The sequence below is a fragment of the Adiantum capillus-veneris genome, chromosome 22, assembly GCF_014529385.1.
Source record: "Adiantum capillus-veneris isolate H3 chromosome 22, ASM1452938v2, whole genome shotgun sequence".
Classification (NCBI taxonomy): domain Eukaryota; kingdom Viridiplantae; phylum Streptophyta; class Polypodiopsida; order Polypodiales; family Pteridaceae; genus Adiantum; species Adiantum capillus-veneris.
The window spans coordinates 108,820,516-108,834,114 of NC_140952.1; the positions used below are offsets into that span (position 1 = coordinate 108,820,516).

Genomic DNA, 13,599 nt, shown 5'->3' on the forward strand with positions numbered 1-13,599 from the left:
GGAGTACTTTGGGGTGTAGCCTCTCAGCTCCAAAAAGCCCAACGAGAGGAAGGAGAGTCGGTGAGAGACTTTATTAGTCGCTTGAAGCATTTGAACTCTCGATGTAATCCGAATGAGCGCTTCAACAATAACCAATTGCTTGATAGATTCATTAGGGGGTTACGACATGAGGATATCTACAATGGCCTAGTCATTAGAGGTATCACCACTTGGGAAGCAGTCACCAACAATGCGATCCAATTGGAGGATAATTTAATGATTAGAAAGAGTGTCTGTTGAGTCTAAATCTATTAGCTCACAAGCATCGGGGCATCAGCCAATGACCCTAAAGCCTATTGCTAAGGAGCCAAAGATATCTGAGATGACTTTAGCAGATCTCATCAAGGCTATTCAAGAGAGTCTTAGAGACAATTGTGCTCTGTAAAACGATCATATGTATCCAAGAAGGGATCAACAATGGTGCTCAGTATGCTATGGACCGCATAGTACCAGTGAATGCCCTACTTTTAGAGTAAAATTCAATGGGAACTGCAATGCCTGTGGGAGGTATGGTTATCATGCTAAGGATTGTATAGTATTTAAGCGCGCGATGGCCAATAGACCAACCTTAGCATGGACAGACACACCTCGAGTACCTGCATTGATGCCGGCCCCACCTCTTGAACAAACAACACAACACATGGTCCCTAGGGTCCAAAATGTTGTTCAAACAACACCCTTACCACCTTCAGTGCTAGGACTGCAACCACATCCGAGAATCACTTCTGTGAATCAAATGGGTTGTGAGTCATCTATTTCTTGTTTGGAAGGATGTGAGGAAGATATGGATCCTAATATTGCCTATGGGATGGATGTGCTTGAAGAAAGTCCACAATACTACATGGAGGACTATTGAGGACAAGTCAAACCTTTATATCAAGTAGTTGCTCTTGCGGCAAGAGGCCAAAATATCAATTACACTGCTAAGAGACCACCTCTTCAATGCTATGAGTGTGGAGGTCCACATCGTGTAGCCAAGTGTCCTATTAGGCTACAAAAGAAGGCCACACTAATGCAAACCAATCAAGAGAGCACGTCTACAATGCCCATACTCATGTGTAATCGATGTGACATAGATCATTTGATTGCGCAATGTCCAAATAATCCAAATGCACCGAAGATCACGCCATTAAACTTGATTGAAGCTACCAAGGAGCCATCACCAAGTACACCTATGGTACCAGTAAACGTACTCACACGATCGATGCTCGAAAAACAAAATTATATTCTTGAGGAAAGAGACACGGCATCAATTGCCCAATCTCCAAAAAAGAAGAAAACATGAATGAAGAGATCGCAAAAAGCAGCGAAGTCAGACCCCAGTTCAAAGACCAACATAGGGACTGGTGATGACCCCGTATATATGAATGACGCTGAAGAGGATACTGATTCAGGTGAAACCATGGAGACCAAAACGACCACTAAGATAGAAACCAACAAGGAATATCTTCATGAGCCACAATGGCCAGGATCCAAGAAGAAGATAAGAACTTATCCAAACCCTACAGAGGAGATTGAACGAGTCAAGCAATTAAGGAGTTTGGTAGAAGATACCCAAAGGGATCTAGAAGCAGCACCTAGGCAGATCTAGATTACAGACACTGTATTCCCTACGCAATATCAACCTCACCAAGTCCATAGATCCTTAGCCATACCTAGTGTCATCTAAGAAGAAAGTGACTTAAAGTCATGGGAAAGTGGGCGTACTCACTTCTTGATGGAAAGAATGTTTACGGAGGGATTACTTAATCCTATCGAAGAAATGGAGATTCCATCTTCTCCACGTCAAGGGACTGAGGTCCAAAAGGTGCCGTTAAACATTGTCAAATTGATGGATTTCATGTCTTCAGAAGTTAGAACCACCATCATGTCCAAACTATATAAAGACCCTGAGCTAGTCTCAGCTCTTCGAGCCTTCCTCAATGGAGGACTAAAGTTTGGGCTACCACAATTTGCACAGATGGATGGAGCTGGGGAGATGCCATTAGAGGAGGAACACTTAGATCCACAATCCAACTAAGATGAGAACCTTGTTATAGAAATACCTGTTAACAAGTTGGGACAATACTTTGAGGGTGATGAATCCAATGCGACCATACCAATCACTACTAAGGAATTAACTGTGAAGGGAATCCTTGATGGTGGCGATGGGGTTAGCATTGTGACTAAAAGTTGTTGGGAAACTATGGGAATACCTCACCTTGCGACCACAACCATAGTAGTGAAGATGGCCAATGGGTCTATTGTTAAACCTATTGGGATGCTAGAAGATCTCAAGATCATGGTCTTTGGACATAAAATAAGGATTACCTTTATTGATTTCTCCAAACACATTATGGCATCGGAAATGATCTTAGGACGTCCTTTCATGAGGGAAGCAAAAATGGTGCATGACTGGTCTAAAAACCATGTCTACTTGCAGTTCCAAGATTCTGTCATTAGAGTGGATCTTGTTATTGGTCGAGCACATCCTCTAGGAAACAGGTTTATAATTCATCATCGATCTGACACCACAGTTAACTCGGCCCCATTGCAATATTGTTACACGTGTAAAGCGGACACTAATGTTGGGGAAGATTCTCCTTATATGGATGTACTACCTGGGATGACTGAATCGGACAATGTGGATTGGGTCCACCTTGCTGCAACCATAGACACTTGGAGAAACAAGGGGACGACCTGGGTAACACCTGAGGGGGATGAAATGCCACCGCTTGTACCCTTAAATATGGTAGAAGCAATACATATAGCTTCTGACAAGACTCAGTCTAATATAACAAAGCAAACATACAAGTGGGTCCGTAAAGCTTCTTTAGCGACCATAGCTATCGTAGAAAATAGAAGCCTTGTAAGAAACGTCCCACTCGCTCCAAAAAATGTAAGGAAACGTGGCGTTGGATTCCTAAAAACCTATTGGAAGCCGAAGGCTACTATCAAGGAAATGACCAAATCTGGGTGCCAAAACGTAGATTGTATTCTTACCTGTCACCTAACCCATGTAAGCCCAATCCTGTAGCTCCAAAACAAATTGACAATCACGGAAAGAAAAAAATTACAGAATGTTACACACCCGCTCCAGAGCTAGTTTGGGTACCGAAGAAAGAACGATTTGTCCCACCTAGCTCAGGAAGGGGGAAGTCCTATGAAGCTTCTAGCTCCTCATGTAATGCATCCATAGAGGTAAAAGCTTCTCCACAGCCTCCACCTACAGTAGTGGACCTCCATGAAGCTACAAAAGAATCCACACCTCCCAGTGTTCAAGAATCACCTGATGAACCACTTCAAGTTCGATCCTGGGAGAATACCTTGCCACCGTTGCAACTCGATGAAGCACCTAAGGTAAGAGAAAACTACTGGCAAAAGTCCTCACCTATTACCAACTGGAACGATTGGTTTCAAAAGGTGACGACATCATTCCAAAAAGTATGATCTACCCAAGGAAGGGGGGAGTGTTTGCTGACATCCTTCATTCACTTGCTTCCCTCTCAACCTTCCTCCCTGACCTCTTAATCTCCAATCTTAGGGAATGTATATATAAAGCCTTATACTCACAAAAACAAGATAAAAAGTAAAAGAGCAAGAGCCATAACACAAAATCATAAAACACATTATGCACAAGAACACGACCCTTGTAATATTTGCACTCTAACCATCATCTATTTGCGTTTACAGATATGGCTAGTACGCTAGAGTCATCCACTCCTGACTTGGGTGAGAGGTACCTTCGTTACTTTTCACAAATCTTTCACATGGTCTTTCCGGTGCTTGCATGTGAATGGGATTTGGTAGGTATGCTACTATGTAAGAGGAATTTTGAGGAGTTAGAGTGGTTGATACGTCTCTTGACCACGACAGATCCATACTTAGTAGAGAGCGTTTCTCCCATTGCATAAACCTACTCTTTTTTTGACCAAGATGACTATAGGCGTCTAGTGACCTTCGTAGTGAACATGGGTACCTATGATGAAGAAGAAGATTTACATGACTACACAGATGACACATATGGTCTCATGGATGATGACTTTGTTTATCTCGACGACGAGGATAGGGGTTTAGCCTTAGGGTTTCCCCCCAATCTCTACAATATCCTATTCCCTTGACTCTTTAGGGAGAGTGCAAATAATTAGGTTAGGGTTTGTAATGGAATTGGCCTATTTAACTTGAGAGTAGCGGAAAATAATGAGAGTACTTTTGAGAAATAACTTTGTGAGCATAACGGGTGAACATAATTGAAGATAGCAACATAATAATAGCAATTAGTTAACTTGGCATGAACAATACTTTTGCAAGAGAGAGAATTTAGAGAACATGACAACAGTTGAGGACCGGATTTATGTGGAGCCGGTCCCCCCTCCAATAGGCATTTGTATTATGATTTCTCCCATTAAGAGAGACTTGTTACAATACAGTCTTTGTGTTCCTTGTGACCTAGGTGATGCAATGAAGATGGAAAACTTCATGCATCACAAACATAACATAAACTTGAAGAAAGCTTTAACTATCCAAAGCCTCAGTCCCAAGACCTCAAACACCTTCGAAGATGGAGAGAGCTAGCAGGGAATGAGGGTAGGGAAGAGGAAGAAGAAACATTTCGTAGGAGAAAGAATTAGTTCCTCACTTATCATAACTCTTGTTGCTAGCATACATAATAGCATAGTAATGAAGAAGAAGGAGATGTCAAGCTTAAGCATTGAAGCATGGCTCTTGGTTGGATTTGCACTCCATAGCCAAGAGTGTTGGTGTAGGCTCTCAACCTCTACTTGCTTGAAGAAGGAGAGGGAGCTCTTGCACTTTGCATAGCACACAATGAGAGTGTTTGTGAGTGTGTGTGGGTGAGTATACCCCCTAAGAAACCCCCTAGCTTGCTTGGGTCAACCCCCCCTTGTAGCTTATGCTTGAAGCTCATTGGACCCCTCCACGCCTAGCCAATCATAAGCAGGAGGCATTACAAGCAGTAGGGGTAGCCTTGAGACAAGTGTCCCCCTTTCCCCTTTGAGAGAGAGGGCTAGATAAATGCTAAATCAATTACTTAAATGGGGTGAGCTCATATAAAAGTCAACTAAACCTAAAATTCACTCATTCTCTCATTTGTGCAATTGAAGAGTGCTCTTGCTCCATCTCTATCTTCTTCTTCTTCATCTCCTTGTGTGTGTGTATGCGAGCGAGCGAGCGAGAGAGAGAGAGAGAGAGAGAGAGAGAGAGAGAGAGAGAGAGAGAGAGAGAGAGTGGGATCGAGCATTGCGACGGCACGACGGTGGCGAGGCGGTTGAGCGCGGCGTAGCGGCGTCTCCCTCTTCTTTGCGGCGAGGAATCCTCCACGAAGCAAGCGTAGAGCGGTGAGTGACATACCATCGTTATTTTTTAGCTTACTAGATTAGGCTTGTTGTGTCCTTGGAGCCATTTGTGGCTCGCACGCGGTGTATCGGCAAGTTCCTTGCATTGACACGTGCGACATACGTGCACAGAGCACGTCTACAATGCCGATATTTATGTGTAATCGATGTGGCATAGATCATTTGATTGTCCAATGTCCGAATAATCCAAATGCGCCGAAGATCACGCCATTAAACTTGATTGAGGTTACCGAGGAGTCATCACAAAGTACACTTGTGGTACCAGTAAACGTACTCACACGATTGATGCTCCAAAAAAAAAAAAAAATTTGTGAAGAAAGAGACACAACATCAATTGCCTTATCTCAGAATAAAAATAAAACACGAAGGAAGATTGCAAAAAGCAACGAAGTCAGATCCCATTTCAAAGACCAACATAGGGACTGGTGACGACCCTGTATATATGAACGACGCTGAAGAGACTTCTGATTTAGGTGAAACGATGGAGACCAAAACGACCACTAAGAAAGAAACCAACAAGGAAGATCGTCATGAGCCACAATGGCAAGGACCCAAGAAGAAGGTAGGAACTTACCCAAACCCTACAAAGGAGATCAAGTGAGTCAAGCAATTAAGGAGTTTGGTAGAAGATACCCAAAGGGATCTAGAGTCAGTACCTAGACAGATCCAGAGTACAGACACATTGTTCCCTACGTAACAACAACCTCACAAGGTCCATAGGACCCTAGCTATACCTAGTGTCATCCAAGAAGAAAGTGACTTTAAAGTCCTGGGAAAGTGGGCGTACTCACTTCTTGTTGGAAAGAATGTTTACAGAGGGACTACCTGACCGTATCGAAGAAATGGAGATCCCATCTTCCCCACGTCAATGGACTGAAGCCCAAAAGGCGTTGTTAAATATTTCCAAATTGATGGATTTGATGGCTTCAGAAGTTAGAACCACCATCATGTCCAAACTATATGGAGACTCTGAGCTATTCTTGCTCTTCGAGCTTTCCTCAATGGATAACTGAAGGTCGGACCAGCACAATTTGCACAGATGGATGGAGCTAGATAGATGTCAATAGAGGAAAAACACTTACATCCACAACCCAACCTAGATGAGAACCTTGTTAACAAGTTGGGACAATACTTTGAGGGCGATGAATCCAATGCAACCATATCAATCACTACCAAGGGATTAACTGTGAAGGGAATCCTTGATGGTGGCACTGGGGTTAGCATTGTGACTAAAAATTGTTGAGAAACTATGGGAAGACCTCACCTTGGGAACACAATCATAGTAGTAAAGATGGCCAATGGGTCTATTGTTAAACATATTGGGATGCTAGAAGATCTCAAGATAAAGGTCTTTGGACATAAAATAAGAAATACCTGCATTGTTATGGATTTCTCCAAGCACACTATGGCATCTGAGATGATCTTAGGACGTCCTTTCATGAGGGAAGCAAAAATGGTGCATGACTGGTCTAAACTTACCATGTCTACTTGCAGTTCGAAGATCTGTCATTCGAGTGGATCATGTAACCGATCGAGCACATTTTCTAGGAAACAGGTTTATGATTGATCATAGATCTGACACCATAGTTCACTCGGCTTTATTGCAGTATTGTTACACATGTAAAGTGGGCACTGATGTTGGGGAAGATTCTCCTTATATAGATGTACTACCTGTGATGACCGAGTCGGAGAATGTGGATTGGGTCCACTTAGCAGCAACCATAGACACTTGGGGAAACAGGGAGACGACTTGGGTAACACGTGAGGGGGATGAAATGCCACTACTTGTGCTTTTAAATATGATAGAAGCAATGCATATAGCTTCTGTTGACCTACAAGATGAAGGCTTGACTGACACACCTCTACGATACCCTATTGAGCTAAATAATGCCTATGGAAAGGTGCTATATAATGTCTTATTGGACACGGTTGCTAAGTATAATCTGCTATCATATGGAGTGTGGTGTCAGTTATGAAAGCCATCTCTATTTGAGAGTATTATGCAAGTCAAGGGCGTCAACAAGAAAAAAACCACGATTTTTGGAATCTGACACAATTCTGTTAGTTATATGACAATGGGGTTTCAGCTCAAGACTTTTTGGTCATGCCTGCTGGAACTATGGAGGGTAATATAAACCTAGGACGCACGTGGAGTCTTACCGAAAAGGATTACACCTACCTTGATGACGAGGATGGCGGTTTAGTCTTAGAGCTACCGACCGAGCTCTTCAAACTTCACTTACTTTGATCCTCATCACTCGGGTGATGGAGGGTAGGTAGGATTAGTATGATAGGAGTGTTTCTATTTTAGAGTTTAGTGATTAGCAAAAGTCTTTTTTCCTACTGATGTGCCTCTGGAAGGTGAATGTTTGGTGGTGACTATTGTGCAGTTTGTGACTACATAAGGTTGTCTTTGAAGGACAACAACAATCGATGTTTACATGTTACAACGGATGTTCTCCATTATATCAGGTGTACTACTTCCTTTTATCTACGCTTTTCACAATTATATGTTTGCATCTTGTCATTTGAGTTTCTAACAATGCATAAAATTTATGAAGTTGTGATATTGCCAATTTAGATGCTATAATTTTTCCAAACTTCTAGTACCTTGTTCATCTCTTTGAATTTGGTTATTAGTTGGCTTTAAATAGGTATCAGGACTTTAGGCTAAACTAAGCCGCTTAATTACTGACTTTAATTCCTAAATTATCTATTAATTGTAGTAACTTTAGTAATATTTTAAGCTATGAGGATATAGTTCTGTGTAGCTTATTCCACCTAAATGTGACTTGTGTTGCGAAAATCTATATGTTAAGTTGGTATTTGAGACCTCGAGTTTCCCAGCTGGTATTTGAGACCTTAAGTCCCATAGCTACTTGTAGCAACTATGGAAAAAAAGAAGAGAAAGCAAATAGCACAAACTTCTTTGTATTTTATGTTGATCACACTTAAGTGGTATAAGTGATAAGATCACTAGTCTTTAGATCTCGACGAGCATTCTTAAGGTTAACTACTCTTTAGTCGACATTTTTTAACTAACATTGATCAATCTAGTACTTACTTTAGCCCTAGCTCTTGTGTACTTCTCTTAGAGTCAACCTAATAGACCTTAACTCAATTGCATTTTATTCAGATACTACCTTTGTTGTAGTTGGCAATGTTATAATTCATGTTTTTTTTTGCATTTCCTAGAATATCATGTATGAATCTCACTTATTGCATGCCTGCACATGCTGCCTTTGAGCTTTCACAATGTTGTTTTTCTTCTACTACAGATACTCATATCGTGGATCCCGATGTTGCACTGTTATATTCCGAGGGCGAAATCTACATAAAGAAGGGGGACATGTTAACCACCGGCGTCTACTTCTAGTAGTCTTGGGTTGGGCTTGTCGGTCCAATAGGAAAAGAGTAGGAGTGATTGCCGATGAGAGACGCACTCTAACTAGAACATTCAAAGGTTAGTTGGGTAAGCATGGACGCTCAAGTGTAAATGAGAGAGCTTATATAAAAGTCACCCAAACCTAAAAATCACTCATTCTTTCATTTGTGCAATTGAAGAGTACTCTTGCTCCATTTGTATCTTCTTCTTCATCTCCTTGTGTATGTGTATATGAGAGAGAGAGAGAGAGAGAGAGAGAGAGAGAGAGAGAGAGAGAGAGAGAGAGAGAGAGAGAGAGAGAGAGTGCGCGATCGAGCATTGCGATGGCACGGCAGCGGTGAGGCGGTTGAGTGCGGCACGACCGTAGCTCCCTCTTCTTCGCGGCGAGGAATTCTCCATGAAGGCAAGTGTAGGGCGGTGAGTGACAACCCTTGCTCTTTTGAGCTTGCTAGATTAATCTGGTTGTGTGTTTGCAGCCATTTGTGACTCGCACACAGTGTACGGCAAGTCCCTTGCTTTGACACGTGCAACAGATGCACACATTTTTCACTTCAAATAAGTTCACAAAGACGACACGCTCGGCATAGTGCCGTGCCAAGAGGTATTGGCCCCAAAGATTGGCGCCCCTTTCGGTATTTATACTAATCTGTGTGCAAAGTACAAAAAGAGTCGGCGGAGACTCACACTCAGACTCTGTGTCCAGATACTCTGAGTAATGAGGCCCAACCAACTTATTTATTGGCACAAGGTGTCACCAAGAGGTGTATTTTTCTTGTTGCCTTCAATAAATAAGTAATATATATTTTTATTTATTTTTATTTTTACTTGTTTCTCCGGGACCCTTGAAAAGGTGCAAGTGGACATTGCGTGGCCAGTGTGAAACGATTACAGCCGAATAGGTTTCTCACATCGGAAGTCTGGGTTGGTCAGTCTGGGACTGATCGGGCCAGTTAGCATTGAATTGTGATGAGTATGGAAGCCTGTGCCCGCCAAACGAAGTCTGGGCCACTCGGAAAGTCACAAGTTTATAAGTCAGTGGGAACTAGAGAATTAACTCAAAGGGGCAAACTGGACACTTGGCAAAAGGAGAGCTGCCTGCAGGACACCTCAGCTAGAGGAGGCCCCCAAGAGAGAGAGAGAGAGAGAGGGGCTGATTTTTTACTAACAAGTGACCTACAGAGTGTGTGTGAGTAGTGGGTGCAGGTCTACAGCTTTAATGGAAAGCTTGCCTTCTCCTATGTCTCATGTAGCGCGATGACTTGCTCTCGTGCATCTCTCTCTCCCCTTTGGCACATATGGTAATGCCCCACTAGTTGGACTACTCATATGAACATGTACAGTTCTGGGGGTTTATGCGCGATTGCCAAGGCAAGAGCCTTCTGAACAAGAACCGGATTTTAATTGCTAATCCCTCACAGGTACGCACAGTTCCATCGCTAAAGACTGCGAGTTCGGAGAGTTTTCTCGCGTGAAAAATCGTCCAATTCACAGAGGAACTGTCCCTTGCGTGCGAGAGCCCTTGGGACATGCTTGTCGTTATGGCAGAGAAGAGAGACCAAGTACCTAAAGAGGGATCTTCCTCACATGGCAAGGAGAAGGTTCCTTCAACTCTTCAAGAAGAGGACATGTTGTTTAGAACTCAACTGCGTTGCTGCATGGACATGTTTCAGCAGTTGGCTAACAACCCAAGGATGCAGGAGTTCTTACAGGCTCTGACACAGGGTTTTCAGCCTCCTACACAGGGCATGACTGAGCCATTGCAGGAAAAGGAGATTTCCAATGCGCAGAGGATTCATGATGCTCGAGGGAAAGCCCATGTGGTTGAGCAACTAGCGGTGTCCAATGATCCAAAGCAACTTGCTTTAGCTGGACAGGAACCGTTTGTGAATGGTCAAGGGAGTAATGAACACGCTATGTGTTAGACCCTTCTATTACCTAATACTTATCTTGGTTATTTTGGAGGTGGTTTAGTGTTTCAAGCTATGGCTGTGTAACAAACTTGGACACTCCAAGTCAAGAATCAACCGCGACAGCACCAAATAACCACTTCAAAACAATTCACAGATCACAATAGATTTGCACTGGCCCGGCGGAGTTCCGTGCCTAGAGATATTGGCCCCAAAGACTGGCGCCCCTTTCGGTATTTCTTTTTGTATTAATCAATCATCAAAGTACAAGAGAGCGGTTAGGGTTTCACTCTCAGACTCTGCGTCCAGATGCTCTGAGAAGTGAGGCCCTCACCACTAATTTAAAGGTTACAAGGGATGCCCAAAAGCAGAGCCCCAAAAGCTTTTAAAATCAAAAGCATCAGTTCTCTCTCTCTCTTAGAGAGTCTTTTCTCTTTTTTTTTATAAAAAAAAAGCAAAAGCAAAATTCGCGTCGCTCATCATTTTCCAATTTTTTTTTTTTTAATAATAATCCGTATCCGCGATTTCCGGAATTTAGGGTTTCTAGCAAAAATTAGGGTTTGCAAGAATTTTAGGGTTTCTGGCAGAAATTAGGGTTTCTGCTGTCCCCCACGTCATCACTTTGTGACATACCCCCCTCTTGAAAGCATTGTAATCGACCGCGATTACGCCTGCAAAACCGACAAAAGCCATAAACCGTCTTAGCAGATACTGACTGTTAGTACCTACGTACTAGGAACACACATCTAGCACATGTACAAAATCGATAGTCACATCACACGACATCACAGGACATCACCAGACATCACAGGACATCACATGACATTCAACATTCATTGAGATCTTAGACCATGATTTATCGGCAATGTAGCTAGCAATCACATCTAGGTCCAATCGGGACCTCATCGATGTCCGATTGACTAACCCCTATTGCAACCATGTCTATTCGAGATCAATCAGACCAAAATGCTGCAGTCATTTCGGCTATCAGTTTTTGCACTTACAAGAAGTCAAGAACAAATCAGTATCATAATCAGGAATTCCATTTCATAAAGTCATCCAGCAGAATACTGTTAGCTCTCAGTATCCCTGAAGCTCAAAGAGGATGTTTCAGTGACTTTAGTATCAAAATCGAGGCATCTGTTGACAAAGGAGTGGAGTAACTCCTCTCTTGTGCATCCCACTGCACCAGATCTTCGGCCAGGCTGAATTCTGGGTTTCATTTGGAGTAGACTATGCTAAACCAAAAGCATCGAGGTAAAGTTTCACAATCTGAGGAGTATCTGCTAGGTCCTCCTCCTCCATCCACTTCGCATCAAGTGCAGGATAATTCTTGAACTTAACCAAGAACCGCCTTCGGACTTTACCCTTATTCTTCGTATCCTTATGTGCCAAAATCTGTTCAGGAACAAGGATCTCCTCGTTTTCTTCCACTTCGGGTTGCTCATCAGGCTCCCATCATCAGGCACATCACCCTTAACAGGGTTCAAGAGACTCACATGCAATGCATTATGAATCCTCCAAGTATCTGGCAGTTCCAATCGGAAGGAGACATCATTTATCTTGTCAGTAATCTGGAAAGGTCCGTAGTATCACATACTAAGCTTTGGAAAAAGCCTCTCCTTTCCCTTTTTCTTTCTTAGGCGTGCCTTCTCAAAAGTAAGAGCACCCAATCATCCTCCTTCAGTTTCCAGTCGCGACGATGGCGATCCGCTGCCTTTTTCTGTCGTTCTTGAGACTCCTGCAAAGTCTCGCGAACCTTGGCAAAAGCCGTATCCAAGTCTCGCGAATATTCATCCGCTTCAAATTTCTAATCTTTCGTGCTCAGGAAGGATGGAACCTTCGCAGCAGTTTCAACAATCTCTCATGGCGTCTTTCCTGTCGAAGAGTGTATCGTGTTATTGTAGGCAAATTCCACCAAAGATAAGTTCTTTTCCCATTGAGTCTTCTGATGCGAGATACAAGACTTCAATAAATCTAAAATCACTGAATTGGCAATCTCAGATTGCCCGTCAGTCTGCAAGTGGAACGATGACGAGAACTGCAACCACGTGCCAATGTTCTCCCAAATTGCCTTCCAAAACAAACTCATAAATCTGGGGTCTCTGTCGGAGACAATCGTCTTAGGCGTGCCATGTAATCGGAAAATCATCGTGATCATTCTGTATTCTTGGGAGATCAAAAAAATGAAATCCATTTCAATATTTTCCCAGGGGCGGGTGGGTATGGGTAAAGGCTGTAACAATCCCTGTGCTTTATGCCTGTTAAACTTGACCTTCTGGCATACCAAGCAACTGCGCACAAACTTTTCCACATCTTTCTTGAGTCTCGGCCAAAAGAAATATCTCTCTACCCCTTTCATGGTGGTAGCAATGTTGCGGTGACCCGTAAAAGGTGGACAATGGCATTCAGTCATAACCTTTTCCCTCAACGGTTGTGTAACGCACAACATAGTCTTTTTCATCAAGTAGCTTTCCCGAAGGGAGTATCCAGCTACTGTCTCCCCATCCTATATCCGTGTGAAAATATCTGCAAAATCTGTATCTGTGGCACATTGATCGACCATATCCTCGAAGCTCCTATGATGTATCGCAGAAATAGCCAGAACCAACGGTTTCCGAGACAAAGCATCTGCCACCACATTCTTCTGTCCCTGCACATGGACAATCTCGAAGTGGAACTGTGACAAGATGTTCACCCACCGCATCTGCTTTTCCGAAAGCTGCTTCTGTGACAAGAAGTAGCACAAACTCTGATGGTCTGTAAAGACAGTAAAATCCGCTCCGAGTAGGTAATGCCGCCACTGAGTAAGAGCATGGATAACCGCCAAAAGCTCTTTCTCATAAATCTGTGCTGTCATCTCCGGCCTAGAGAACAAACGACTCTCGTAAGCTATGACAAGGCCTTCTTGCAT

The 13,599-nt window shown here is 43.0% G+C and overlaps 1 protein-coding gene across 7 annotated transcripts in view; it reads left to right on the plus strand.

Moving 5' to 3' along the window:
* The window catches only part of LOC147430000 (pentatricopeptide repeat-containing protein At3g09040, mitochondrial-like), an 85,940-nt gene that overhangs the window by 48,236 nt on the left and 24,105 nt on the right, over positions 1-13,599 (plus strand). The window contains exon 3 of one of the 7 annotated variants that reach the window (XM_086496189.1): positions 8,672-8,978. The exons of 5 other annotated variants lie outside the window; for them this stretch is intronic. The gene's annotated coding sequence lies outside the window, so the exon portion shown is untranslated. Of the gene's footprint in view, positions 1-7,783; positions 7,921-8,671; positions 8,979-13,599 lie in introns of those variants that run through there. One more of the 7 variants, XM_086496190.1, reaches the window with a different exon arrangement.